A 27,965-nucleotide genomic window follows, 5' to 3' on the forward strand; every position below is an offset into this window, starting at 1 on the left:
TCGAGGCCTGCTCCTGAAAATTTCTACCTCTGTTGTTCCCTCTATCATTGTTAGTAGCAAATGTTACATTCGCTTCACCCCTTTCAGACTGGGAATTGTTTGGAGGTTGTCGATTTTGTTGCTGTAGTAGTCTTTCACTTCTCCTAAGGGCCCCATTAGAGTCAATATTCAATTCATCGTAGCCTTCTTCACTTATTTCTAAAGTCTGGTTTATATTTCTCCCATGTGTATCAGCAGTACCCTCTGCATTTCTCAAGTTAGGGCCATTCCCAGTCATTGTTTTTTGTGTCAATGGGGGGTGGGGGTACGCTTTACCCTCACTGTAGTCATTCAGATCTCGTTTAATCTTCTTGATTTTAGTAGCATTCATTTTTATAATGTGATCGTCTATACTTAAGAAACACCTGTCATATTCATATTGATATCTATTAAAGTTAACATCAGTTTTAATAGATTCATTAAGCTCTTCTATTTCAGCCAATAGTTCATCTACTGTGTCTTGATAATGGGTACAGAATAAATTTAACACTTCTAACCCATGCTTATCGAAAAGCATTGCTAAAGCTTTATGGAAGTTTGAACCTTCTAACAGTCCTGTAGGGAACTGCCAGTGTCTCATTCCTTTAGGCACTATTTTGAGTTTAACGCACTCCTTGAAGTAAGCTATTTCGAGTTGCAATTTGCGAACTCTAAAAAGTTTCTCATCAAACAAAGAAAGTTTAAAATTAATGTCATTATTTACCCTTTGATTTGGTGAAGGAACATTAGATGTTTGACTGTCCAAAAACGAAAAGGACCTGTGTACCCAGGTTCTTAAGGATTCAGGACCTTGGGTGGTGCGGTTGCATTGTTCAACTCCAGCCGCTTCACTGCCAGGTCTCCCTGTGTTGTTCATACCATTATTACTCGAGTTTCCAACCAAAATATGAGAATAACTGGTAGATGGTGCCGCCCCTACACTTCCATTGCTGCCGAATTGTAAAGGGTTTTCTGACCTGGATGTAGCCTCGTCAACCCTCTGAGACAAACGGTCGACTTTTTGTGTCAATAGTTCAATGAGAGCAGTCAGGTTTCCATCGCTCTCATTAGCGTTAATATCCGAAACGGAGCCACTAGCGGGAATCTGGTCCATGGCAAAAAAACAACCTCCGATTATAAGTTCACAACAAAACAAACTGACTGAAGTAACCAGTGGACCCGAAGAGGCTTACGCTTCAAAAATTAATCCAAACGCTGAAGTTTGTAAAGAGCTCTCATGAGGCTGGAATCGCAAAAATTCAGTTTATTATCATTACAGAGACTTGAAGCGCTAAAATAAAAATACACTTTTCGTCGCCATATAATGAGCAACTTCCTCAGAAGACAGCTAGAACTGCAGTCTGTTCCTTATATTAAAACCATATGTTAATTAATTAATTGTTTAATAGGACAGTCATTCCTTAAAGAGCTTTGTTTATATAGGTCTTCTTAATACATACATAATCTCGTATATTTGTACTTCAATTTAGTAAATTAATCTATGTAAATAATTAATTAATTAATATATGGTTTTAATATAAGGAACAGACTGCAGTTCTAGCTGTCTTCTGAGGAAGTTGCTCATTATATGGCGACGAAAAGTGTATTTTTATTTTAGCGCTTCAAGTCTCTGTAATAATAAACTGAATTTTTGCGATTCCAGTCTCATGAGAGCTCTTTACAAACTTCAGCATTTGGATTAATTTTTGAAGCGTAAGCCTCTTCAGGTCCACTGGTTACTTCAGTCAGTTTGTTTTGTTGTGAACTTATATACGTAGAAAGACTGACACTCTTCACACACTGCAATGCACACTAGCCCACTAGATTCACAACTAAAATATTCCTTACTTGTCAGGGTAATATTTCTACTGTTTAAAACCAGTTCCTCACAATTACTAATGTATATTCATTGTGCACAATGTCCACACTTGAATGTGCCATGCTTCCTTCTATAACTGCTTTGTTTATAGTCTTTTTCTAAAATATTCTTTAAACTCTGGCAATTCTTATATACAAATTTCAACTCATTTTTTGATATTTTTTCTAAGTCAGTAAGATGTGTGAATTTCTCCCATTCGGATTTAATTATGTTTCTTATAATGCCACTACTAGCATTGTATTCTAAAACTATACCGTTACCATACTCATCATTTTGTTTTTGCTCACTCACAATTCTGTCACTCACCGGTTCCCCTAGAATGGGTTTAAACCTGTCTTGCTTACCTTCATGTACCTGTTTCCTTTTTCCTTGATCAGTTCACTTGGGTAACCCCTAGCTGTAAATATTCCCCTTAAAAAGTCACATTTAGGTTTAAATTCATCATGATTAGAGGTCATTCGACTAGCACATACGAATTGTCCTTTAACAATGCTTTTCTTGGGGGCATGGCCAAGGTGAGCACTGAGTAACAGCACTTTATCATTGCTCTGCCTTATCAGAATTTCTCTGACAGGAATTTTTGAATTTAACTATCCTATTTTTGTTTTTTTTTTACATATTTAGAATCCTTTTACCATACTCTGGGATAGTATATAAAATGTTTGTAATTTTTGTGCTTTTTCCTGTAAACAAGTACTAGAGAAAATATATTGGCACCATGATACAAAATGAGCCACACTAAATCTTCTCTTCAGGAAACAACTCTTAAGAGGGAACTTCGGTCACTACTACCTAATATTCAAGAGCTGACAACAAAAATTGATAGAATGCATGTGAAACTAGACAATTTTAAAGAAAAATGTTCCCAACAAATGGAAATGCTACATGAAGACCTCAGACAACAGAAGATACAGATTACAAGAATAGAAACTTCACTAAATGATATGGACACTAGAATTCAAGACGATGAACATAATATAGATTTTCTCTTAAAAACAAAATACCGTCTTGCAAACTAAAATTGATGATCTAAAGAATAGATCAAGAAGAAATAGTATTATGATTTTTGGGCTACCTGATAATGTTGAAGAAATCAATATGGAAAAATTCTTAACATCTTGGCTTCCTGAGATATTACAACTTCCTGAAGCTCTTTCATATGGGATAAAGAGAGCCCACAGGTCCTTGATATCTTCAAAAAAGGTAAAACTAATTCTACTAAATCTGTTATAGTGAAGTTTTTATCATCACATGATAAGGAAATAGTGCTAAAGACTGCATGGGCTAAATCCCCTATTAAATATAAAGACAATGTCATATACTTTGATAATGATTACTCATCTTCTGTAATAGCCAAAAGAAGATGTTTCCTTCCAGTGCTAAAAAAACTTTAAAAAGCCCAAATAAAGTCTCATCTATTATTTCCAGCCAGATTAAAAATTTTTCTTCAGGATGGTCAAAAAATATTTGATGACTTAGAAACTGCCATTAGTTTTATTAAAACAAGAAAGCTGCTTGATAAAATAGAAGAAATGGGTTGGGCAAATGCCAGTCTTAAAAGAAATGCAGACAGTTCCTGGAAGACTTCTGAACATAAAAGAAGCTCAAGAATAAGTGAATATTAAACAAGAAAAAAAGCTTTCATTTATCCTAGATTTATTGCATAACCCAGAAGTTGGCGAGATAAAAATGGTTCAACAGGTGAGTCTTGCTGTTTAATTTTTTTTCTCAATGATATATGCCTGTTTTAATAACTTTTTAATATTATAATTGCTAGTAAACCTAGTTAGCTTTATTATATGCGGCTTTTGTTTTATCTGCCGGTTGTTACTTTTAATGCTCCATATAATTGGGGAATGGTATCTGTGTTGTCTTGGTGACTAAAACAAGTACGGATACTTAAAAGAGAAAAAAAATGAGGGTATTTGGTTCTATAAAAATTCTTTTTAGTTTTTGTTGTTATATTCTATGTATTTGAAGGGAGACTTTTAATAAATATTGTTGATATGTTGTTTCTTTGCTAAATATAATTTTGATCTGGTAATGAATTTGTTGGTGGTAGTGGTAAGGGACATTGAAGATGCTTTTAGTAGACTGATGTGGTCTGGTTTTCAGCTCAGGCACTAGATAAAAGCAGGAACTGTGTAAATGTGATGTTGAATGGAAGATTTTTGTGAAGTTGCTGGTAATGAGATTCCTTGATGGTATGGTTATATGCTGGTTTTGTGTTAACTGGTGCATTTTGTGGGGAATTGGGTGGTTTGCTGTTGGCTAGTGCATCACTGGTGGTCTAATTGCTTGTTGTACTTGAGAAATGAAGTTTGCGATGCTTACGATGCTTGTGGTGTTGAATATGGGTTCCCTTTTTCTCTTTTTCTCTCACTCTTATTTTTTTTCTGCATTGTGTTTTTCCCAAGTTGCCACAAGGTGGTCTGCTGCCTTGGCAGTGAAAAATTGCTTGTGGTTTCCCTCCTTAGCCTCGCGGATGTGAATGTAAGTACTGAACTGAGATGCATTTGCATCACAGCTAACAGATACAAAGATAGAGAGAGGAGAAAAAATATAGTTTCCATAGAAACGTATGCTGTGCAAACTCTTAAGCTGAGGAACTCTGTAGCTACATTTATAAGCCAGAATAGACAGTCTCTAGTGCCATCTAGAGGAAAAATAAAGTATTGCAGTTAAGTGATCTCCTTGGCATGTATATTTTGTAAAAATATTTATTGACTTTATGAAGCAACCTTTATTTATATATATTTTATATATATATATATATATATATATATATATATATATATATATATGTGTGTGTGTGTGTGTGTGTGTGTGTGTGTGTGTAAAATACAAGCACTATTAGTAATTCTGATTTGAGAACAGATTGAACAGTCACTAAGGCCATTGATGAGGGTAAGGCAGTTCACACAGCCTACCTTGACCTAGCAAAAGCGTTCGACACAATACCCCACTCGGGCATCATAGAAAAGCTCACCAGCTTAGATGTAAACCCATATGTCACAAGATGGGTTGCAAACTGGCTCAAGGACAGAACACACAGGGTTAGAGTTGCTGGTGCCATGTCAGACTCTAAGCCGGTCACGAGCGGTGTCCCACAGGGCTCAGTCCTGGGCCCCCTCTTGTTTGGCATTTATTTTTCTGAAGTGCAGGCAAACATAGGGGGATTGTGGTTGACAAAATTTGCAGATGACTGCAAACTGGGCACCATAATTGACACTCCATCAGACACAGACATCCTCCAGAAAGGTCTCATAGAAATGGATAACTGGTGCCAGAGCCATGGCCTTAAGCTAAATGCCAAAAATGTATAGTCATACCCTTTGGGAAAAACAAGGTAACCCTAATTACCACATTGGTGGTAATCCATTAAACACGGAAGAAGTTATCAGGGACCTGGGGACCCAAGTTGACAGTAACCTCTCTTTTGACACTCACATTGCCAAAGTGGTTAGGAAGACCTTCTACATTGCCCACCTGATCATGAAGGGATTCACATCCAGATCAGGAGAGGTCATTGTACCCTGTACTCTTCACTTATCAGACCAATGATTGAGTACAACGCCCCATTCGAATGTACCTTACCCGACACCTGCAGCAGTTGGAAAGACCCCAAAAGTTCCTCACCAAAAGGATAAAGGCTCAAACATATGTCATACGATGCCCGACTGAAGAAACTCCAGCTCTATTCAGTTGCATACCGTCTGCTCAGAGGTGATCTGTGCCTGACATACAAGGCCATGTCCAACCCGGAATTAATGGACATGCTCCACCTCAAAAAATCCAAATCCACCAGAGCCACGAGAGCAAGAGACTTAAACCTCAACACGGATATAAATAGGACGTGCTGGAGGGACAGATTCATCACCCAGAGACTCCCTACACTATGGAACAGAATCCCAGTCCATGTGAGGCAGAGCCCCTCACTGACTCTGTTCAAGAGAAATCTTGACGAGTGGATGGGAGATCGTAGGTTTACCCCAGGAATCATCTCTGTATCACTGCTGGACAGAGGCACAGCAAATTAATGGGTATAGTATTCTCATCCTAAGGGGTGGTGAAAGCCACACACACTCTGGCTAGGCTTATAAATGCCCTAGGGCAGATAGCCTAGTATGAACCTATGAACCTATGAACCTATGATACTGTCAGTAAGGATTAGATGAAAAAAAAAGGACAACTCAATATATATATAAAATTTCACCAAGAAAGCTCAGTCAGTTGCATGGGTATTTATTCATACAGTTAGTATGATATAGTTATGACATCACTATACACACACTCATATGCATACACACTTACATGCACACACGCATACATACTCACATACAGTATTTGTCATGAAAGACACATATATTTGGATGTAGTTATAACAAATGCAGAATTTGTTTATATGGTGGTGTTTGGATGGTATGTTATGGCATATAAAATGATGTCTAAGCTCAAAATCTCATCTTGTTATAAGTCACAAGTCTAGACACTTACAATATCATAGATGTGTTTTCCTGTCTTCATGAAGTAAAGGCAACAATCAAATAATTTAGTCTTTTTCCCAATTATACTCCTTAAATTACATTAAATAGTCTGACGGGCACACTCACTCACTTATAGCTAACATTAACCAACAAGACATTACTGTACCTGCTAAAATGAATATAATATCAAGGCAGTGCTTCAGATATTCAGTTCAGGCACTTTTTCAACATGTAATATCAAGGAATATTGTTTTATTTAGTATTCTGTAAATAGATTTAGTGTGTTCTGTCACTGATGGGGATTTAGTTTGGGGACTGTAAGACAGGGAAAGATGAATGCATCATTGGATATAAATATATTGCAACTATATTACATCATTAGTGGAAGCAATATACACAGAATGCAATTTGATGATGGTTTACGCTAGGTTGGTTACATATATGTTACATTCTAATTATCTCTAAAAACAGATTTTTATTAAAGGAATTCATGATTTTATGACCTCTGTTTTATATTTTTGATATGTAGTTGATCCTTATGATATTATAAACCCAATCTGACTTATATAAAAGGAATTTTTATATTACATTTTTATTATATATATATAATATATGATAACTTAATGCAATATCAATGATATATTATTTCATAAAATCAAAGTGAGACAGTTACATTTGAAATGTTTTAGTATGTTTTCTTGAATGATTATATACAAAATATTAGTTGTATTTTATTTATAATCTCTCTTCTTTTTTTAGTCACATGTACTGCCTAATAAAGTAAAAGTATATAATAACAGATATATTTAGGTAGGGATGAGAAGAGTGTTGTTACTAGATAGTTGGATAATTTGAGTAATAGATGTCATTCAAATTAGGAGTTTTTAACTCAAGAAAGGTGTTAGAGAGTGTTTGTGTTATTAGCATATGTTGTAAACTTTTGATAATAGTCATTATTAAGTTCACTAAGTTTAACAAAATTTAATTTAATATAAACATATCTTACAGGGAAAGAGTTTTATATGGTTCATATCTAATTTGTAATTGTTTTCCTTACTGTCAATCTTTATTGTATTCTAAAACATGGAAAAATGAAAAAAATTAGTCAAGTAATATTCAGAAATAAAAACATTATATGACATCTTTAAATTGTATCTCATTAAACGTTAATGGATTAAATAATCCTAACAAGAGAAGATCTTTGAACAAATATCTTAAACTGCATAATTCCCAGCTAATATTTCTCCAAGAAACCCATTTATTAGCTGAAGATATTACGAAAATAGATACTAAATCTTATAAACTTTTGATAAGCTCTGAGCATACACATAAAAAGAGGTGTGGCCATACTATAGAAAAATACATTGCCCATGCCTAAAATAATTGAAACATATACAGATAATAAAGGAATGTTATTATCAGTAGTTATAGAATTTAATAACAACATTTTGACTTTAATAAATATGTATTGGATTCCTGGCATTGGACTAAAAACAGTAAAACAACATTTAGATCATATAGTACAGTTCCCTAAGGGTAATATTATTCTTGCTGGAGATTTTAATTGTATCTCAGATATAAAAGATTCTAGTACTAATGGCAAAAGAAAATTATCAGCAATAGCCAAATTATTGAATTAATTCTCAGATTCATACATGCTGAAGGATATTAATAATTTTGCAGATGCTAAATCATTGTTTTATACATTCTACTCACATAAACATAATTCATATTCAGGAATAGATAGGGTATTAATTTCTAATAACCTAACTGATTCCTTATTAAACTCAAAGATGATTTCATGTCCTCTGTCAGGCCATAATTCCCTAACATTTGATTTTATATTAAATTCCACATTTAATGTTCAAATTAAAAGGATAACTGCGTACATAACTAAACTAAAAGACTTCACTAATTTCATTACTATAGAAGTACAACATTTTATTGAACTTAATAACACACAGGGAACCACTGAAGTATATATCTGGGATGCTGTAAAAGCTTACGTATATGGTAAAATTATTGATTGGTATTAAAAAAAAAGAATTTCATGGGATAAAGAACTCCAAGATATACAAACAAAGTTAGACACTTTTAGACTTGATGCTTCAAGAAATCCAGATAAGAAATCTAGATAAGAAAGCTAGAATAAATGAAATAAATACTTTGAACAATAACCCTTGCAACCCTGACTAATTCTCGAATTTCTCTACCACTACTTTTATATTGCCTCCTTTCACCAATCAATACTGTTTAGGAACTATCATTAGATAATTAATTGACTTATGTCCTAAATGTTAATTGGAATGTTCTGTATGCTAGTATACTACCTTTGACTCCATACTGTAAAGTCACTTACCCTATCCTGTTAGATTAGAAGTAACAAATGTTTTGTCCTCTCATTAATACACTGTATTTAATTATTTTAACATATTTTTTATAATACTGCATGACATATTTGTGTGAAACTATTTTGCTTGTTTACTTTTGGAGATTTTCTCCCCGGGCCTCCACTGAAAATGGAAATATATCCAGCTGGACTAGACCAGTTAACAAATATAAAATAAAAATAAATAAATAAAAAATAAATAAAATAAGTATATGGAAATATTAAATCATAAAGTCATGATTAATCTAGAGAAATATAAACTTCTAAATTTTTCTATAAATCCTTATGGCTATGAATATTCTAGCTAACAAAACTAAAAGCTTAAATAAGTTTAACCAAATTAATGAAATCTATTCTCCAACAAAAAGAAAAATGGTATCTGATTTACCAAATATATTAAGTGAGTTTAGAGAATTTTTCTTAAAACTAAATCAATCTAATGCCATGATTAATGGTACAAAAGGTATTCAATCATTTATCAATAATAATATAAAGAAAAGACTATCAGAAACACAAATAAAATTAATAGATAAACAAATATCTTTTAAAGATATAAAAGTTTAAATTACTAAACTTAAACTAAAGCTCCTGGTAATGATGGTATCATTTCTGAAATCTACAAAGTTTTACCTGCCAAAGCTTTAACTTTGTTACATACAGTATTCAATATAGCTCAAAATAATAACATTATACCCCCTTCTTGGAAGTATACATTTATTTCTCCCATACTAAAGCCCAATAAAAATCCTACAAAATGTTCTTCATATAGGCCCATTTCATTGTTAAATACAGACTATAAAATGTTCATATCTATTTATGCTGACAGAATCAAAAATGTTTTACCCTCCCTGGTAGCCATGGATCAAACAGGCTTTATAATCAATAAAACTTCCTATGATAACATCAAAAGAACAATAACTTTAATTGAATCAGTGAAAATCTTAAAAAAATAATTTAACTCTATTCAGTTTAGATATCAACTGTGCTTTCGACTCAGTTAATTGGGAATATCTTTTCATTTTATTGAAGAAGTTAATTTCTCTAATAGCTTAATTAATCTTATTACTCAATTATATAATGGAAGTCAAGCCTACATAAAAATTGGTATAAATGTATTGCAGAGCATACCTATTGTAAAAGGAACCAGGCAAGGCTGCCCTTTATCTCCTCTTTTGTTCACATTAATTATGGAACCTTGGGCAAACTTAATAAGAGATAACAATAGCATACAAGGTTATAGATTAAACTTTAATGAAACATTAAAAATCAAAATGTTTACTGATGATGTATTAATCACTCTTAGTGGTACTAATCCTACCTTACAAGAATTGTTCAAAAACATGGATATGTATTTCAAAAAAATTTTGGTCTTAATTTTAAAACAATAAAGCTCAAATCCTTCTAATTGGCTCAAAAAGTTATAATATACAAAATGAATATAAGAAATATATACCTCAATCTCAACAAATAACATATTTAGGTATAACTATAACAACTAATATTAAAGACATTTTACACCTAAATTATAGTAAAAGTATAACAACTATGGCGAGTTTAATAAGTAAATGGAACAAAATTCTATTCACAATGGATAAAAAACTTTCCATTTAGGTCAATCAAGTCGCTGTAGTTCTCCTGTAAATAAGCTTACTGTATTGGAAGGTCGGGAAGGTCCACTAATTATGTTGTGTGGATTACCTTGGTTTGTTTCTGTTAAGCAACGCTAGCCCAGTTTAGTACGCTAGCCTCTCGCATGTGGTTAGGTTAGTCTGGTTGCTGTAGGTTTCCTGTGAATACGTTTTTGTACTGGAAGGCTGGGAAGATTACTATTATATTGAGGGGCTTACCTTGTGTTTGTTGTTAAACGACGCTAGCCCAGATGGTACGCTAGCCCTCGCATGTGGTTAGTTCACTCCAGTCACTATAGTTCTCTTGTGAATACGTTTATTGTATTGTAGGGCTGGGAAAGTTTCACTGTTGCATTGAGAGGTTTACCTTATGTTTGTTTTTGTTAGCGACGCTAGCCCACTTGCTTCTTGTGAATACGTTTATTGTATTGCAGGTCTGGGAAAGTTCCACTGTTGTATTGTGAGGTTTACCTGTGTTTGTTTGTTAGCGATGCTAGCCCACCTGGTTCGCTAGCCTCTCGCATGTGGTTAGGATAATCCAGTCGCTGTAGTCCTCCTGTTAAAAGGTTTGTTGTACTGGAAGGCTGGGAAGGTTCACTATTGCACTAAGGCGTTCACCTACTCCTCCTGCACATGTTTATTTTCTTCTACTGTGCCTATTGCTGCCCACTGAACAATGTTAAATTGTATAGTGCATGATAGATTTTCATGTTGTTTCCTGTGAATAACAGTGGAACTTGCCTGTTTTAGTCATACCTCCATATTTTATGCAGTAGTAGTTGTTAAGTGTATTTTATCTGTAACTAACAGACTTCTACCTTCCTTCCTGCCCTCCAGCTCTCTTGCCCCGAATCCCCCCCGTGTCTTTGCCTGGGTGGATACTGGACCTAACCAAAGCTGTACTCCCTATTGCTTTTGCAATAACCACCCTGTGCCGTTTCAGCTTCCCTTGAGGAAACCGCTCCTGAGAGGCTCCCTAAAGTTCTCAAGAAAGTATGTGTGTTTACAAAGCCTGATAACTCCTGTAATTCTACTAGCTGAAGTCATACTCTCCCTGCCTGGAGTGCCAGCAGCCTAACCCCCCCCCCAACTCTGCTCCTCTCTACACCTCTCTCTTTTTCCCAGCACTGTTGCTCTCTACTCCCCTTATTTTCTTAGCCCTTTTTCCTTAGTGAGTAGATATTTTCTATCCACTAGAGGATATCCCTTCCCCTTGACATTAGACTTGTTTCTGATCTTGACATTCTCTCTTTCTGACTCTTAATTCTCACATCTCAGTCACTCACTCTTTCCCCCGACGCTTTTAGTCCACTTCCCCCCATATCTAGGCCCTCTCCACTCACCCATATACTACTTACCCTTCTAGAACACTGCTCTACTGATAGTTTTTCACTCCTCTTCTGCTCCACTGGGCTCTACCCACTCCGTTCGCCCTGCGGGCTCACTCCGCTCCCCTACCCTGCCCCCAATTCCCACCCGCCCCAGCACATCTACCTATATACCTCCATACACCACACCCACTGCTAGTCTATTCCAATCAGCAACATACATCTAGACACACACCCCTTTTTTCCCGCCAAAACTAGCCCTCTTACAAACCCCTATCATCTTCTATCTTGGCCTAAACACTCCTCTTCCACACCCACACCACACCACACCCCCCACATATACTACTACTCTCCACAACTTTAATACTACATAGGAAATTCACATGCTGCTCTATAATTAGTGTCCTCTATATACCATCCAACTCTATACATGACTATTATTCTGTCTTTTTCCTCCAAATATGCTTGTAAAACTCTGTCTCATCTCCCTTTCTCTTTTCTTTCTCCTCTTTTCACTCCATTACATCTATCTCTCCCAACCCACATTTTCCCTACACTTCCAACACGTTCACATAACTAAATATCAGAACTTACCTCTCCCTCAATCATACTCTATTATTTCCCCTTATCTTTATCCCTCCAACAATCTCCTTTTATTCCAATATAAACTCTTCTCCTACCATACACTCCCCATCTTTATGACTACTAGCAAATCCCTCCAATCTACAACAGAAGCCAATATCTTTACCTTACTATCTGCCCACATACACTGTTCGATACTATATCATATTAGTACTCTCTTGTCTGGTGATATCCACCCAAACCCAGGCCCCTCCTCTACAAAAACTACAAATAAATCCTTACTTTTTACTGCATTCAGTTCCCAAAGTATAGTAAATAAAGTCCCAAACCTCCATGCTTGGCTCATACACAATAAACCTGACATCCTGTCTATATCTGAAACCTGGTTAAAACCACATATAAAAGACTCTGAAATTATTCCCCCAAACTACTCCATCATCAGGAAAGACAGGCCTCTCAAAAAAGGTGGTGGGGTGGCCCTCATATATTCATCCTCCCTAGCAGTCACTCCCTACAATAAACCTACTCCACACTTTAACAATGCTGAACTTCTCCTTACTCTACTACAAATCAATAATCACAAACACATTTGTCTAGCATCCCTTTATATACCCCCAGGGGACAATATCTCCACACTTGAACATATCCTCTCTTGGATTTCTAGTAACATTACCAATGAAACCATAATCATGGGAGATGTAAACATCAACTGGGCCTGCATTCAATCTCCAACAAACTCCTCAAATATTAACCTATACAATTTCTCTCAACTAATCAATTCAGTAACTCGCCCTGCAAAAAACCTCTCCACTGGAAGTACACTGGATTGGATCCTTGTCTCCCACCCTCACTATTTCTCCAACAGTGGCACCCTTCCAGACTCCCTTAGTGATCACACACCCTCTTTCACCAACCGACTTCCCACTGTTCTTCAACAAACCCACAACTATATAACTATCCGTGACCGAAAAAATTTCAACCCAACTACCTTTGTAAACTCCTTAAAAGCAATTAACTGGAACTGTCTAAAAACCCTTCCTCTAGACATAGCAGTGACACACTTTAATACAACCTTCTTGACATTACTTGACTCTCAAGCTCCCCTAAGGACAAAGAGAATAAAGACTAAATCAGCCCCTTGGCTCTCTACACACACTCTTGCTACCATGAGACATAGGGATAAAGTCTGGGCACGCTACCAGAAACTCAAAACAAGTCTGCTCCTTAATGAATATAAAATGCTTCGAAATAAAGCAAAGAAACTCATCACCTCGGATTGACAAAACTATTTTTCTTCACTCCAAAACCAAAATAAAAATAACCCTCAGAAATTCTGGAAAGGGATCTCCAGTCTCCTTCATCCTAGTACACCAGATACTCCCACCCCTGACTCAAATGCCTCTGAACTAGATCTGGCCACCCAATTTAACTCATTTTTTATTGATTCAATTGCAAAACTGACCTCTTCATTCTCCAGCTCCACTATGCCCTCTAATACCCCCCTACCCCTTCCGCCTCAAACCCTATCCTTCATCACTTCTACTTCCTGTTCCCCATCTTCTAATTCCTCTACCACTTCCACTACCGAACGTGTACTCCAAGCACCTCTACCCTCCAACTCTCCCTCCCCCAACTCCACTTTCCTCTCATTCAATCCCATGTCTACATCCTCTATAAAGAAACTGCTTCTAAAATTGAAACCATGTACCAACGCCCCTGACAATATACCTTCCTACTTTCTTAGTGTAGCTGCTGAAACACTTGCATATCCCATCAGCATCCTAATTAACTGTTCCCTAAAAGAATGCACAGTTCCCCAAATATGGAAACAAGCATATATTATTCCTCTCCACAAAGGGCGCAACAATAACAACATCAACAACTTTCGTCCCATAGCCATCCTGTCCCCCATTTCCAAAATCCTAGAAAAATGTGTCCATCTTCAACTCCTCCCTCATCTCCTAGAAAATCACCTTATAACTCCTACACAGCATGGCTTTAGACCTAACCACAGCACAATGACAGCCCTCCTCTCCTTCCTTGAAACAGTAAATAGAGCTCGTGATTCTGGCCTAATTGTCTCTACCTTATTACTAGACCTCTCCAAAGCCTTCGATACCATCTCACATAGCCTGCTCATAACTAAACTCTCAGAACTTAACCTCTCTTCCTCTTCCTTGCAATGGTTCTCTAGTTACCTATCCAACCGGAAGCAAGCAGTAAGATGGAAAAAAACTACCTCCTCATTCCTTAGTACCCCACAGGTGTTCCACAAGGCTCCATTCTAGGTCCTGTTCTCTTCAACATATTTATAAATGACTTCCATAAATCAATCCCATTCTCTAACATCATCCAATATGCTGATGATTCAACTATCATCTGCTCAGCCACCTCTATCTCTACACTTCAAAAACTAACTCAAGATGCCTTTTCTACTACAGAGCAATGGATGTTACAAAATCACCTAGCTCTTAACGCCTCCAAGACCAAGCTAATGATTTTTACTCCTTCTAAAGCTACTCATCTCAATCTGAACACATTTTCAATCACTAGCCAAAATAACTCTCCCCTAGAATTGGTGACAGAGACCAAGCTACTTGGGGTACAAATAGACAACCAACTTAAATTTACCTCTCACCTACAAAAAAATATCAAAAAACCCACCAAAAACTTGGTATGCTTTATAGACAAAATGCCTACCTTACCTCTGCTACTAAAATAACACTCGCTTCATCCTTCCTTATCCCCTCCCTTCTCTATGGCCCCACTCCTAACTAATCTGCAATCCTCCCTCAAAAAACAACTTTCCTCTTGTTACAACAAAATTGCAAAATTTGCCACCAGCCACAAGTCTTCCACCCACCACTGTTTCTCCCTCCAGAAACTAAAATGGCTAGAACTTCCCAATCAACTCACTTACACTCAGCTAACTCTAGCCCACAAACTTATTCTCAACCCCTCCCTCTGTCCTTCCCTTTCTTCCGCATTTGATATGCATCTACCCAATAGAGTATTAAGATCAAACAATCAAAACCTACTCAAAGTCCATAAACCTACATATCCCCCAGGCAAAAACCTTCTATCTTTCAACCTAGCTCACATCTGGAACTCCCTTCCTTCACTCATCCGCACCACCTCTAATCACTCTGCTTTCAAAAAATCTCTCTATACACACCTAGCATCTCAGTGGGAATGCTCCTGCTCCCACCCTACATAACTTACTCTTCTCCTTCTCTCATCCGCCAGTGCTCTGCTTCATCTTAATCTACCCAGATTCTATAGAAGTTACTAGATAAGCCCATATATTCTCCTCTTCCTCCACTTCATCATGTCACTGAACCTCCTCTTCCTTTCCAATAACTAATTTTTCCTAACTACTCTGTATTAAATGGATATTTCTGAGCTAATAAATATTATTATTATGTACTTTCTGCACATTGTATTTAGCTGTTACCTTTTTTTGCTTTCTTTCTTTTTTACCTATTGTTAAACTTTAAATGTATGTGTGAATATATGTTTGTAAGAATGTAAAATGTATTTTTGGAGCTTTTCTCCCCAGGACTCCATTGAAAACGGGTTCCTTGTGGCCCAATGGGCTATCCTGGTAAACCAACTGCAATAAATAAATAAATGATATTGCTTCCAAAAATCGTATACATAATACAATCTATATCTATTCCCCCTACTAACCTCTTTAATTAAAACATTTAAAACACTGACTAAAAATTTTTTATGACATCCATTAAAGCCTAGAATTGCATTATCCTATCATATGTATAGTTGGGAAAATGGAGGAATATCTTTACCAAATCTAGAAATTTGTTCACTTTCATCAGTAATTAAAACAATTGTCTATTTTATAGATGGAGAGTATTTAGAAAAATGGAAAAAAAATTATATAAAATTTATCCCAGAATACCAAAACTAAAGTTAATATCCATCTATCAAAACTAGTGTACTTCAAAAATTCTTGTTCAATCTTTTTCAAAATATTTGTTCATTACAATAATGTTTTCAGTAAAGTTGTGTTAAAAAAACAATGCTTTTCTTGTAGTGGTACGGGTGTGCACTATTAAAATGTAAAAAAGAATTGGTGTAAGTACGTTTCCTATATACCTTAGAATTAAAACCACCATTCTCTTTATAAACTTCTATGCCTAAATACTCAAGCTTCTCATCTGAAACATTATAGGTAAAATCTAAAAATGATGCAGTTTTGTTTAAAAATTCAAAAAATTATGTAGCCTTTCTTTGGTGTCAACCCACAAGATACAAATGTCATCCAGGAACCTCTTGTACATTATCCAACATGTATTGTACTTAGAATGAAAGACAAATATTTCCGCCCATTTTGCCTGTACTAGGTTAGCATAAGTGGGTGCACACGCTGCACCCATTGCTACTCCTTTGATCTGGTGGTAAAGCTCTCCCTTAAAATAAATAAAATTATACTTTAAAACCAACTCCATCAAAGAAAGACAGACCAACTTTTCATTTTGGGTCATTTCACCATCTTCATATAAAATTTCTTCCAACTTTTGTAGCCCATCATTGTGGAGTATAGAAGTGAATAGGTCTATCACATTGATGGTAACAAATATTAAATTTTCTCTATACAAATTATTGGTGATTCCCCTCAAAAAAATCCCAGGAATCCGTAAGTATATTTCTCCTTTTTAACCATAATCTTTTAAATTTTAAATCTACAAATTTTGCTAGAGGTAAAGTTTTTGAACCCTCTGCTGAAACTATAGGTCTATGTGGAGGGTCATCTTCATTCTAATGGATTTTGGGGGTTCCAAAATCATAGGTATTATAGGTTTTTCCACTTTCAAATAATTATAGGTATTGCCATCTATTAAACCTTCAAAAAACATATCTAAAAGAGCAGCATTCACCCTACTATAGGATAGGTTAACTTCATTCCTAGAAACTCTTTCACATTTACTCATATCCATCAAAATTTCATTCGTTTTCCCTTCATGAATCAAGGTATCCATTAACACAGTCCCCCCTCCTTTGTCGGGTTTCATAACCCTTACATCTTTATCATTACTGAACTCCTCTAAGACTATTTTTTCATTAGGATCAATGTTGGCCTTGTATTTAACTTTTACTAAAGCACATTCTTATCTCTGTTTCTAAGATTTGCTCAAAATTTTTTATCTGAGGGTGTAAGGGTGGATTAAATGTACTCTTTCTCCTTATTTCCTTATTAGATGTAGTATTATCATAGAACATAGAAATTTATAAAGAAAATGGTGGTTTTAATTCTAAGGTACATAGGAAAAGTACTTACACCAACTCTTTTTTACATTTTAATAGTGCACACCCGTACCACCACAAGAAAAGCATTGTTAAAGGACAATTCGTACATGCTAGTTGAATGACCTCTAATCATGACGAATTTAAATCTAAATGTGATTTTAAAGGGTCTATTTACAGCTAGGGTTACCCAAGTGAATTGATCAAAGAAATAAGAAAACAGGTACATGAAGGTAGGCAAGACAGGTTTAACCCATTCTAGGTGAACCGGTGAGTGAAAGAATTGTGAGTGAGAAAAAACAAAATGATGAGTATGGTAAAGCTATAGTATTAGAATACAATGCTAGTAGTAGCATTATAAAAAACATAATTCAGTCAGAATGGGAGATATTCACAAGTCTTACTGACTTGGAAAAATATCAAAAAATTAGTTGAAATTTGTATATAAGAATTGCCAGAGTTTAAAGAATATTTTAGAAAAAGACTATAAACAAAGCAGTTCTAGAAGGAAGCATGGCACATTCAAGTGTGGACATTGTGCACAATGTAAATACATTAGTAATTGTGAAGAACTGGTTTTAAATAGTAGAAATATTACCCTGACAAGCAAGAAGTATTTTAATTGTGAATCTAGTGGGCTAGTGTACATTGCAGTGTATGAAGTGTGTCAGTCTTTCTACGTAGGTAAGACTGAACGTAAGCCAAAGGGAAGAATTTATGAACACTGCTACAAAATGCAGAATAAAAAAGATACTACTGCCCTGTATAAGCACTTTTTACAATGTACCAATGCTAGATATGTATGTTTTGTGTTAAATAGTATAAAAAGAGACGTAAGAGGAGGACAATGGTAAGAAAATGTGAATACAAGGAATTATGATCGCAGGTAACTTTACAGGCCACCATTCCCCCTGGGTTGAAAGAAAACGTATCTATTGCCCCAGTTTTAAAATTAAGGGCAGCTAAATTATAAGTTATAATTTAAAGTTGATCTTAACATACACATGTACATAGCATTTTTTCTTTTAATGTGCAACTATAAGAATCAGTTTCTTTTACTGTGCATTAACAGACATGTTTTCGATTGTTTTAAAGTTGAAATGAAATATTTTATTATCAATAATATGGTATAATTTATTTATAACATTTTAAACGCATATTTATAGGTTTTTTGAAATGTATTTTAGTAACTTCAAAGAATTTTAAACATTTTGTACAGCGTTGTAGTATCTTGCATTGACTGCAATGAATATTCATGAGCTCTATGATATGAAAGGCTGAACAACTCTACTTAATTAATTTCTTGGTTTTATTGGTTATTTATGCATTTGGAGGGAATGTATATGTCATTTTAACTGTCTATCCACACCTGATGAAGTTTTTGACCAAAAACACTGTGACCTAATGTGTCTGTGTTCATGTATGTTTAATATGTTCTTTTTTGACGTTAAACTGGATTAACTGTTCTCTAGTGGCTGGTTTTGGAGCTTCTTTGGTACCTTGGAGTGTATTCCATTGTATTTGAATTATTGTAAATGTACTGAATCTACTGTATGAAGTATTTGTATACTATTTATTATTAATTATATGTACTGTATAATTATATGTACTGTGTATTTTAACGTGGAGTTTTTCTCCCCAGGCCTCCACAGAAAATGGGCACTTTATGGCCCTGTGGACCACCCAGGAAATGCAAAAATATAAATAAGTAATAAATAAGACTGATTATTCAGAAGGAGAATGAGGGGGTCCACCCCAGATGAATAATGATTTTTGCAGTTATTATTATTACTGCTACTATTATTATTATTATTATTATTATTATTATTACTATTATGGGTAGAATGACCAACTTCAGGGTCGTTTTTCCAAGTATAACCTTGCTACCTAAAATATTATGAAAACAAAAGAAATCCAGTATTTACTGAGAAGCTGTCAGAATTAATATACAGTGCAAAGATAATAGTTTGTTCAGCAGCTCAAAACCATTTACAGCTTTTGCTATTGTTCAGAAGGAAGGAAGGATGTTTTTACTTTTCCTTTAAGGGCCAAGCTAGAGCTGAGCTAGGCCATTGTTATAACTAAACCCACCTACAGCATGCTATTATCTCACACAGCATTTGTAGTCTTGCATTATTGTGATTACTGGTCTCATTGAGCCAAATGTTTAACATATCTAGTTTGGTTTAACCTTAGTTTAAAGCTGAGTAAGCTGAGTCGTCATCCCCAGCAATACTTAAGATCCAGCCACATTTTATAAGTTCTTTCTGTTCCACTATTAATAAATAACATTCTTCATTCATTCATGACTAAGCCTATTTGGCACAAATGTTCCTTTTCAGGGTCAAAAAATGGTTATGTGACTTGCTCAGAGTCACACACTAGGTAAATAAAGGTTGGAAAATGGAACCTTGTAACCTGTACTGTTGCTAGCAGCTTAATAACAAGGAACAGCCTTAGCCTTCTCTACTAATTGGCAGACATTCAGTGTTAATTCACTATGCTATACCCAAAAACATGGGTGGCCTTATTATTAGCTCATATTCCAAACATTACTGTGTTATTAAATGTTTACTAATGCTTAATTTTCAATTGTTTGTATTTGCAGGTTTCAATCCAAAGGTCTGTTTCTGGTGTATATAATCATGAATGTGGAGGAGCTCTTATTTCACAGAATATGGTACTTACTGCAGCGCATTGCTTTGTGTAAGTCAACGTTGATACCTCACTATGGAATTAATGTAGGCTAATTTATGGTTTGCCCTTTGTTTTATTGTAATTTCAGTCATTTGCAGTCTGCATGGGTCTGTAGTTATTGCTTTTCTTCAGTGTGGCCCTCACTAGCATGCACTATTTTGGTTTTAGTTCTCTTTTTATGTGATTAACCAAATGCAGTGAATAGCCTGAGTGTTTATCATTTGTGTTAGGATTCTCTGTCACATTTTACCTAGGTCACATTAAACAGGGAACCTGAGACACTATGAAGTTTATAGCTGAGATCTGCATCAGATGACCTGTTGTCAGAGAAAAATCTAACAATATTACTCTTTTTATTTATCTATTTATCTATCTATCTGTCTATCTATCTATCTTTCTATCTATCTATCTATCTATCTATCTATATATCTATCTACCTATTTATTTATTTATTTTGGCTACTGCTGAATTCAAGCTCCAAACCAGACCCTTTATTTCATCTTCCTTTGTTCCACATGTATATTGACAGCCTGGTGTTACCTTTTCAGTGAGGGCCTTGCTGGTGAAAGAAGCATTCACCAGCAGAGACTTTTAATCATAATACGCCACCAACAATAGTGGAATGGGGTAGGTGAGATGCCATTACACTCTAACCCTGTAAGGGATTTTCCTTATAGCCCTAGCCTCCTCCATATCATGCTTGGTTGAGTTGTACAGGATGAGTTCCCACCCAGACATCTGCTAGGGGTGTGATAACACCTCGGCAATGGCAAGTCCACAGCACTCATACCCTGCCACTATCTGCTACCTTTGACGTTGCTCTGCCTTTCCACTGGAAGGCATGATATCTTATGCATCTAACATGTCCACATATTTTTCCCCTATGAGAACTGAGAGGATAGCCTATTTACAACTCTACTAATCAAATATTTCTGTTTTTCTTTTTTTTTATCTATTTGTTGAAGAGTTTATGCATTTTGTTTGTCAGTGTTGTTAATTTCACAATTGTTTACCTATCACTGTAATCTGTGCACTAAGCCATTTCATGATGGGCCACCTCATGTCTGTTTTTGTTGCCAATTTAAAGGGAAGCCAGTCATGAGACAGTTTAATTTGTTTCTTTAAATATTCTCCGTATATGTTTTGATTGATTTGTCAAATGGATGTACACTCAGTAGCTTATTCCTTTGGCTTTCTCACTTGGTATAGTCTTCCAACACCTGACAATAAGGTATGCAGTGGTATACATAGGAAGATATACATTCTCATATGTGCCTCCACTCGACATCTTGACATATCAGTCTCTGCATTTCTAATCTGCTGGAGATAGAGCAGATTTCAAATAAACTTCTTATATCTTCCTCATAACTATACAGCCTTATGGATACTAAAAACACCCTCTGGTTTCACGATCTTGATTTCAGACTTGTGCTATCAGGTGAGCAGGAGGATACATTACCACCATGCTAGTGGTGTAATCTCGTGTGTTGTATAATTCTGTATTACTGGATGGAGAAGAATCTCTGTTTCACATACATTGTAGAAAATATATTTAAGTACCACTACATCCAGAACACATATTGTTATTGTGTCTTTCAGCTTTTCCTGGTTAGGGGTCACTACAGCTGGACTCCGGTCCGCTAATGATTGGCAGTAGATTTTTACATGCCGAGTTGCCAGCCCTGATGCACAACCTTCAACGAAGGTAGACCCATTCACGCATGTCTCCACGCAGAAGACGCTCTAGCTGAGAATCGAACAGGACGTCTTACTGTGAGGCGACAATGCTACCGCAGCACCACAACAATATTGATTCTATTTGTTTCCAGGTAAAAAAAAAATCAAACAATATTAGAATAAATTAAATAGCAACAAAGTAATTAAGCCATGTGACTTGTGCAGTGATGGCTGAGTCATCTGTATTTTCTAGATGCATACATTTGGAAATTAGTTTGAGTTTTCATTGGTCTGGTTATAAGGGTACAGTTATATATTATACATCCCGTACATATTCCCATGGAGTATAGAACTGTGTTGAGAGATGATTAAGGGAAAAATGCATGAGAGTATACACATACAGTGCTGATCCTGTGTCTTTACAGCATGCCTTATTCACACGATAACATGCCCTACTATATGATAATGAAAAAATAACTTTCTAGCAGTTTTGTGTGATGCATACTGGACCACTGTTAGCACAGTCAATATATTCTTCCTTTCCTACAGAAAGGTTCATTCTGTCTGAAAAGATGACATTTTCCTGTTGAGTAGAAGAATCTAAAAAGCATGGAAACCCCCCAGATTCTGTTAAATGGAAGAGTTCATAGGTTAGTACTAAGCTAACTGCCTTTGCAAGTCATTTTAAGCTTAGCCAATTATCCCTTGTGAGGCTCAAGCCCTGCACCTTGTGTTTGTAAGACAAACACCTTAATCATTAGGCCACCATTAGGCCACCCTCCCAACACTAGTAAATCCAAATTGTTTGTACAACCTAAATGTTATCATCTGGGTAGAACAAATGGGACAAATATAAATATGAATGAAGGAAACTAATAAAATACTGCTATGTTTGTGGGCATACTATTAGAATTAATTTTTAATTGTTCAATTTGACTGCAGTATCTTGATTCAAAAGCACCCTAACATCTTTCACTACACAATTAAATAATTGCTGACTGTTCAGTGTGTTTTTTTTTTCAGAATTGTCAGGATGATTGTTTTCTTTGTTCCTCCCTTAAAAGAATAATGTTCAAAACTGCTATTTTACAAACTGTCTGCTCACATGCTTATTAATGAGTAATGCACTAAAATGTTGCATTAATATTTTAATTGTAAAACTAGAATAACATATTTTTTTTTACACTTCTTCTTTAGAAATCGTCCAAATTCTCTTCTACGTGTGGTAGCAGGCAAGCATAATATGAAAATGAGAGAAAGAAATGAACAAATTGTTTATGTAGATTTTATTATCTGCCATTCCAAATTTGTGCTAGCTCAACCAGGTAAAGGGTAAGCATTGAAATGTATTATCCATGCTTAACTTTTTAGCAACGTTTGCTGAACATATTCTGAAAGATAAAGGAGAAAGAGATAAACTGCAAAAGGAAGTAGAGGCCCCATATAGGCTTAACAACATTTGGATATAATACCATATTTTCAGCAGGTTTGGTTTGTTATATATAGTCATATTCTTGTTATTGTCCATGTATAACACTCGTTCAACACATTATCTGCTACATCAATCCTCACATCCAATCCTGTAGATGATTATTACATTGCTTTGTACAGTCACTGATTACTGCTTTTATACTCTTTTATGTTCTTTGACTAGATTCTGGAAGGCACTGAATAGTGCTACAAGGATCCTCTGCCATCTAGCAGTGCTACTCAAAGTGTAAATTCGACCTTCATTTCCTAGTGTCAAACTGCATGGTGGTGGAAGCCTAAGGTTACCCAGCACTAAAAAATGCCTGATACTCCAGGACAAGCTAATGAGATTTTGAAACATTCAGCATAAATCATTTTCATTACCTTTCTTTGGTCTAATCCAATGACCACCAAAATAGTTGCCAATCCAGCACTACTTCTGCATTGGCTGTAATACCGCATACCAATTACTCATGCAATATTAGCCTTCAAAATACAGGGGTAGAGGCTATGTGGCTATATTATCTAAGGGAAGTGGTCATTGTTTAATTAACGGAAGATTTGAGTTGTCCCTTATATAAGAATAGCACAGATCCTTATCCTCAGTCAGGGTCTACAAACGCCCAACCTACTAGAATATAGCACCTCCTAAATATGGAAACAAGTATGGGGTTCCTAAAGTTTTCCTAAAGTTGTTCCATCATTTATTGCCTACAGTACTAGATCGTACATAGTGATGGAGCACTGCATAAGCCACAAGATGCCACGTGACATTACAGGTACTATAATGCATGTATATTTTACACTGGCATTCAAAAAAATGCCTAAGTAGAATGGCGTTGTGAGTCTCAGACTCAGGAATAGGACTCTGTGATTCTTCATTATGTTACACCTCATAAGGAATCATAGTGACCTATTTTTAGACTTGGGTGTAGTAGGAAATGGAGTACTGCAAAATACCGCAGCAGGCTAGATAACCACAGGCAGGAATGATGGTCTGAAGGACTGACTAATAGATATGATCGTGTCCAGCACTGAGGCCTGTTATAGACTACTGATAACTTGTTTTGCTTTCACAAGTGACACATGCAACTCTAACCATGGAGTTTTGTCAGACAACCAGTTAGCTATCCACCACATAACATAAAGATTTATATTCAGAGTTTCATTGATTTCATCTTAATCAAACTTTTGAGGTGTATATAATGAAACAAAATTTGCTGTGCTTGATGGGTGAAATCTGTGTTTAGTGTTTATTTATGCATTTATTCATTTGGACACAGTCAAACATATGAAGTACAGACAGCTAATAAAGGATTCTGTAATTTGTGAGTGTCATCTGTGTGGGGAGGAGGATTTGTAGTGGGTTGCACTGTTGTATGCATCTGACAACAATGACATAAAAATCTGCATATTATTCATTTATTCATTCATTTGATCAAAATCAGGCATCTGACATGTACACAATCAATAACATTACTGTCCTTTGTAAAACCATCTGTGTGTGCAGAGGCTGTGATTGGTTTTATTGTATGCATCTGGCAACAATGAAGAGAAATGTGTTACTATGGCCGTTACTTTGCGTGTATTCATTCATCTGTTGAAAATCTGACATCTGAGGTATACACAGTCAATAAAGTGGCTATAATGTCTGTGTGTCTGTAGAACTGCATTGGACTGCAGCATATGCATCTGAATCTGACAGCAACACAAAAATACAAACCCTGTAACTCGTGTTTATGAAATAAACACATTAACCATTATGCCAAAGCCCAACCTCAACACAACAAAATGAAATATTTTACTGGGGCTATTATTTATGCGTTTATTTAGTCATCTGGTCACAATCAGACATTTGACGTATGCAGTCAATAAAGTCGCAGGCACATGTATGTTTGGGTCTACTAGGGGGCTGCAGTGGGTTGCACTGTATATATGTGACACTAATGATGACAGTGAAGTAACTGCAATTGTTGGTGCAGAGATTACACATCTCTCAGTTTACCTGAGAATTCCTAAGCATCCCCCAGATGAGCTGGAGGCTGATGCTGGGGATACGGAAGTCTTGTATGCCCTGCTCAGTTTTCTACCAATACAATGTCCCCTAGGATATCATGTTTACATAATAGCTTTGTGCTTATTTTTACTAATATGCTCCTTTTTATATGCTAAAGATAGATAGTACTACTTGTTATAACAAGCACATTCATCTTTAAGTATTTCACTGTGGTTACCTAGGTTATAAGCAAAACCTGCAAAGCAAACCCTCTGCCTGCATATATGACCTTTGCCATATTCAAGTGTACATAAATATCATATTTCTGCAACTATGTCACTGAGTGTCTGCTTAGTAGCATTGTGGAGCATCATTTCACAGTGAAAGGCAGCACATAGGTCAGAAATGGTTTCTGATCCAAATTATTTTTTCACATAACTGAAAGAATATGATTTTATTTTTATGAAAAAATCAGAAACATATGTTGCATTAGTATTTGTGTTTATTACTTGACCAAGACAGAGCTGGCAGTATTTTGTGGTATCAATTTAAAGGTTAGAAAATGTAAGAAACTTTCAGGGATAACTAACAGGTATTTGATTGGATTCCTGTCATTGCATTAATGAAACAAATAATCAAGATCTAAAAGACTGTTAAATGAAAATGTATAAATATTGTCTGTGTTTACATTCCCCCATGTAACAATATAACCATCCTAGAAAACATTCTCAATTGGCTATCCACTACCCACCCCCAAAAACCATTGTTCTTGGGGATGTCAACACTGATTGGTACAACTGCTCCACTGAATCTCCCTCCACCCATATAAATGTATTTGGGTTCATGCAAATTATATCCTCTCCTACTAGGACCAGTAAACCCACTAACAGAGAAAGTATTCTGGATTGGATACTTATCAACAGTCATCCCCACATGTACAAGTCAGGGACCCTCTCCGATGACCTAAGCGATCACACTCTAACTTTCATTATTAAGCATAAGACTGAAAACCTCCACCAGGCTACATATAAAACAGTTAGAAATAATAAGAACTTTAATCCCATCAATTTCCAAAATGAACTAAAATCATGCAACTGGTCAATGCTTAAACAGCTAACACTAGAAGATGCTGTGGCATACTTTAATACGAAATTCCTGGCTATCCTTGACACGCATGCTCCAGCAAGCACCATTAGAACTAAAACAAAAGTAGCACCATGGCTGACAAAGAATACCAAGTTAAAAATCAAACTTAGAAACAAAGCCTGGACCAACTGGCCTACAACTAAAGCCCCTCCCAACCAACTGAGAGATTGTCAGCTCAGGAATGACACTAAAAAATCCGTGTTACTAGACAAAAACAAAATTACTACCATAACCTCCTACAAAAACACCAAAATAATCCCCAAAAGTTCTGGGCAGGTATAAATCAACTTCTTCATCCTGGGCAATCTACTACTCCAACCCCTTCCAACTCTACCGAACAATCATCTGAGGCTACTGCTAGCACCTTTAACAGTTTTTTCACAGAGACTATTCAATCCCTAGCTAACCAATTAACTCCCACAGACTCTAATTCATTCCCTCTAACACCCGCTACTCATCTCTTCTTTAACTTCCTACCTGTTTCTTCCTCAGTGTTCAATCCCTTATCAAAAAACTAAAACCAACCACTTTATCTGCAGACCTCCTCCCTGCAGAGTACTTACAAAAAGCTGCAGATGCCATAGCACTCCCCATCTCCATCTTGATCAATAGGGCCATAACTGATGTTACTATCCCCTCTATCTGGAAAATAGCATATGTTATCCCACTTCACAAAGGTAGTAGCTCAACAGAACTGTCCATTTACAGACCTATTGTCATTCTTTCACCACTAACCAAAATAATGGAAAAGTGTATCCATAAACAACTTATGCACTGTCTCACTCAGACCAATCTGTTGGCCAACTCTCAGCATGGTTTCAGGCCACATCACAGCACCACCTCTGCCCTCCTTTCCTTTACCAATGTCATAAACCTCAACTGGAATAGCAATAAACTTTCCTCAGCCCTCTTTATCGACCTCTCAAAGGCATGTGACATGGTCAACCACCAACTTCTCACCCACTCTCTGAAATCCATTTCCCTGGATAAGCATGCCATCCAGTGGTTCCAATCCTACCTGAATAGTAGACAACAGGCTGTACTATGGCAGGGAAAATGATCCTCCCTACTACCTCTCACCACTGGAGTCCCACAGAACTCCATTCTAGGCCCCCTTCTTTTCTCAGTCTTCATCAATAACCTTCGCATGGCCATACCAGAAGCAACCTATATCCAATATGCCGATGATTCCACTCTGATCTGGTCAGCCTCCTCCCCATCTGACCTGCAAGCTCTATCCCAGAATACATTCAACATAGTCAAAAACTGGCTCTCTAATCACGGTCTGCTCCTAACAAAACTAAACTACTACTCTTCACCCCCACTTCTAGGTCCACTCCTCTTTCTCATTCTATAATATCCAGTAATGGTACCATTATTTCCCTGGATACCCATACTAAGCT

This window comes from Protopterus annectens, chromosome 2.part1, assembly GCF_019279795.1.
Source record: "Protopterus annectens isolate FY-2018-M chromosome 2.part1, PAN1.0, whole genome shotgun sequence".
NCBI classification, from domain to species: Eukaryota; Metazoa; Chordata; order Ceratodontiformes; family Protopteridae; genus Protopterus; species Protopterus annectens.